A 4,459-nucleotide genomic window follows, 5' to 3' on the forward strand; every position below is an offset into this window, starting at 1 on the left:
CATTTTAAAATCACAGATCAGGCCTAGCCACAGTGGCGAAGTGGTGCAACACTAGAGGAAGCCATATGGGAGATCAGTATTCCGGAAGTTCCCAGGTCAACCTGTACACTCCAGGAGCACTCATGTTCCTGTGATCCTGGTTAGCAGAAAGGCTGGGGGGAAGATCATGGTGTGAGGGACCACTGAGGGAATTTCTCTCTCTTTCTCTTGCGTGAAAGAAATATAACATACAAATAAAATTACTCTTTTTTTTTTTTTTTAGATTTTACTATAGAGCATGTGCACTTGCCAGAGAGACAGAGAGAGTAAAAGATAGGGAGTGAGAAAACCGCCCCCAAAGGGAATGGTCATGCCACAATCCCTTCTCCTCCATTCTCCTCTTGGGATTTTGGGCACACATGCACCCACACTTGGTGTGATTTCTAAGCTACCAGGTCCAGGATTTGAACCACAGTCAGCCATGTGGGAATCCAGTGCCTTAACTACCACACCACCTGCTGGTCCCACAAATAAAAATTTTAAATATTGTGAATTTATCTTCTAAAGTTGTACATGAACATATCATGAAAGAGCTAAGTCTAAATGTACTTGAGAAGTAGCAACACCGTCAACTCTTGCTGGAAAAACACAGGCAGCCTGAGGGTTTATCATTATTTGTTATTTGACAGCATGAGTTATATTTTGATAGTGCCAAATGCAAGCATTAACTATAGCTCTTTTTTGGAAAGATTTATAGGTGAGTGTGATTAGGCGGAGCAGCACAGTAGAAACTTTCACAAATCCCATTTGTCCAGGGGACCAGGACCGGGGATGGATTTGACACCACAGTCATCAGGATGAGCCACCATGTCTTTGAACTATCCACATTAAACTTGGTAAAGCCCTACTTCTCTGAGATGTGGATCTTCTGGCAGCCAGGGAACTTGAACTGGGTCCCATGCAAGGCCTCAATCACATGCCCCTTGTTCTACAGCTTGGTGCAAATGGACATGGCAATTGCCAAATTTGTGGACTTGGCCACAGTGCCCTGGGGCTTTCCAAAGTCACCCCCTTATACCTGTCTGGAGTCTAGCATACAGACAGCATGAGGCAAAGACACAAACAACCATTGGAAAGGGCTGACTCCAAGGTCCCTTAGGGCAATTCCTGCAAGAAACAGGCTGCACAGTACCCAGGAGTCTGCTGTTTGCAACCATTGCACACTAGACCCCATGAAGAATATTTATGACTCTTCAAAAGTCTATGCAGTGCTGACTGCCATAGCCTAGTGGTTAAGGGAGCCATATCCCAGTGGCTGACCATGATTTGAATCCTGCCCTGGGAGCTTGAGAAACCTACAGGCACATGTGCATGCATGCCGAATGTCCTGACAAGATGGAGAAATGGGGGAGAAGGGATTGCGGCACGACTATTTCCCACTGTGTGGTGCTTTCTCTCCCCCTCTCTGTCTTTGTTGAGTGCACATGCCCTCCAGGAATTAAAGGAAAAAAAAGGCCTACACAGAAATAGTCCCCTCTTTTACCTATTTCCATATAAATGTTTTATGTTCAGGTCCCAACTACAATGTACTTAAACTTTTTTTAAATTATTTTTTATTTGTTATTATTATTAACTTGATCAGAGAGAGACAGAGAAAGGGAAAGTGAGAAAGCAAGCCCCTAGGTCCGGGGCTCAAACTGCAGTTCGCCATGTGGGAGTCCAGCACCTTAACCACTGAGCCACCTGCCAACTCCTGTACTTAAACTTTTAAAGCTTTCTTTGTTTCCTGAAAACAACTATTGTTATTTAAGGGATTTTTTTAAAAAATGTAATTCTATACACTAACAGGGCTTTAGCAGCTATGCATGGTTTCTTAGATGTACTAATGAAGCTACTTATTCTAAATGAAATATGTTCACTGAACCTGTGTCTAATTCCTGGTTGGCTGTACTCTGAGTCAGTGCACTTTGGAACAAAGGTAGGTGTTAAACTTTGCCCTTTCTCTGCCTCACGGCCTCTCCACAGCTTTTGCTATCTGCCTCCCAACGATGAAATCAAACAGTTTAACAGTGATTTCAACAAGTAGCTTCCTGAAGAAGACACTCAAAAATGATAACCTTTCTTTCATTCATGTTACATCTTAGCCTAAGTTTCTTTTCTTGAAATATTACATTAAACCTTTGGAGCTTTTTCTGTCATATTCACTCAGGTATTCTTAGCCCTCATGGAGGATGAAAAGCCCTGGCCTTTTCTCTCTAGGAGCCAAGGGCCTGTGCTGATAGAGCAGGAGTAGTGGAGTTTCCACACGACTGTAGGTGATATTCAAGGCTTGTTGGCACAGCCTTTGTGGCACAATCAGTAGTAAGCCAACTGCAGAGCTGAAAGCCACAGGCTGATCACCATTTGAGTCTGATCACCACAATTACGGGGTAATGTGTGGCAGAGGTCTTTAGAATTTTGCTTGAGCATCATGGTAGTGTTTGAATGTTCAGTGCACATTTTGATACTTAACATTGTGAATAAAACATTGCTATTTTTTAAAAGAATTATTTAATTTTATTTATTCATTCATTTTTAATTTTTTAAATTTAACCATAGACAGAGACACAGAGAGAAGTAAAGTGGGAAATCAAGCCACCAGGCCCAGGACTCGAACCATGGTTGGCCATGTGGGAGTGTCCAGCACCTTAACCCACCATGCCACCTGCTGGTCCCAACATTGCTATTTTGTGTCTGTGTGTGTGCACATTGGTTCATGATATAAAATATATTTATTCCTGTGGGTCATAACTGAAAAACAGTTTGAGGGCCAGCAGGTGGTCTGGAGGTTAAGGCACTGGATCCCATATGGCTGACTGCACATTTTAAGTCCCAGACCCACTGGCTTAAAAAAATTACACTGGGTACATGTGTATGCATGTCCAAAATCAAGAGATTTTGGAGAAGGGTTTGCAGTATGACCATCCCCCAGAGGTTAATTTTTCTTTCTCTAGTGAGCACACATGCCCCATAGTAAAACCTAAACAAAAACTAAAAATGAAAACAAAAAAGGTCTCATGGCTCAGTCAGTGTCTTAATGAGCTCAGGTTGCTATAAGAAAATATCATAAACTGGATGGCATATTATAACAGAAATTTATTTCTCATAGTTCCAGAGGCTGGTAGTCAGATCTGGATGCATGCATGGTTGGGTTCTGGAGAGGGCCCTCTACCAGCTTCCAGACTGTGAACATCTGGTTGTGTCTTCACTAGGTGGAGGGCAAGAAGCAGCAAGCTCTCCTGATTCTTCTAAAGTCACTAATCCCACTCATAAGAGGTCTAAATTCATGACCTCATGTAATCCTGATTATCACCCAAAGACCCTCCCTCCTAATACCATTACACTGGGGGTAGAGTTTCAAAATAAGAATTTGGAGGTGGGGACACAAATACTCAGTCCATAACATCGAGAGACTAGAAGTTTTTCATTCATCATAAAAAGCAGGGCTTGTAAACGTGTTTCATGATTACACAGGGGCTTAGAATATTTAAGACACTTTGTATATCTATAACGAATGGATAAACAAGATTTTTAAGCTATGGTTTAGAGTCAGCTACATTGTCTCTCTGAAGCACATTTTCTAAGAGGGAAAAACTACAATGAATGCCCCAATTCATAAGACTGCAAAATGTCTTCCTTCATTCAGCATGGTGAATTGAGGGGAAAAAAGAAATCCAAGCAGCACTTTTGAGCTTTCTATATTGCACATGTTGGAGGAAAACCAGGTTACTTAAGGATCTTAGGTTCGTTTTACAAGGGGTAGACAATACTATGTAATTCTTTATTGGATAGGCTTTGTCTTACCGAACGGCTTTGTCATCAGCTGATGTTGCAATTACTTTAACAAGCAAAGGAAATGTCAGTCAAGTGCAGCACCTGGGACCTCCTCACCCCTGCAACATGTCAGGCAGGCCTCAGGCAGGAGACAAAAAAATGCCCAAGGCTGCGTGTGAAGGCCAGGTGAAATGGAAGTAGATGGTTTTGAGCCTGGGTACATAGGGTGCCTTGTCCCTAAGGTCAATATTTACACTAGGGATTCACTTCCGCTTCTGGTACACTTAATTAGGCGTTTATGATATTCCGTGGCATCATCCTGACTTCAGGACTTTGGAGGAAAGCTGGGGGTAGGAGACAACTGAAAACCATTTGACAATAAAATGCTTTGTGCAACCAGATGTGAATTCCACCTGCCCATAAGCTTACCCTAAACCCTGAGCCGGGCTGACCCACAAGGGGTTGGACTTTCCTCCTCCTAATGAGACTGCTTAGAGTGAGAAATCTATCAACCATGAGAGCTATTCGGCAAAACACTAGACGACCGTAGAAGATGGGTCATTGCTCTGCACCAGCAGCCAGCCACAGACAACAAATAAAAATGGAAGATCTTCCTCGGTGAGAAAACAGGCCTCAGACTCGAAGCCAGGTCCTGAGCTGGGAAAGG

The 4,459-nt window shown here is 42.9% G+C and overlaps 1 non-coding gene across 1 annotated transcript; it reads right to left on the bottom strand.

The window, feature by feature from the left end:
* Positions 1-1,116: 1,116 nt before the first annotated feature.
* Positions 1,117-1,248, bottom strand: LOC114008897 (small nucleolar RNA SNORA70). The gene has a single exon (XR_003550381.1). It is a non-coding gene; the product is annotated as a small nucleolar RNA SNORA70 (small nucleolar RNA).
* Positions 1,249-4,459: the final 3,211 nt, after the last annotated feature.

The sequence above is a fragment of the Tupaia chinensis genome, unplaced genomic scaffold, assembly GCF_000334495.1.
Source record: "Tupaia chinensis unplaced genomic scaffold, TupChi_1.0 Scaffold000410_1, whole genome shotgun sequence".
In the NCBI taxonomy this organism is placed as follows: Eukaryota; Metazoa; Chordata; class Mammalia; order Scandentia; family Tupaiidae; genus Tupaia; species Tupaia belangeri.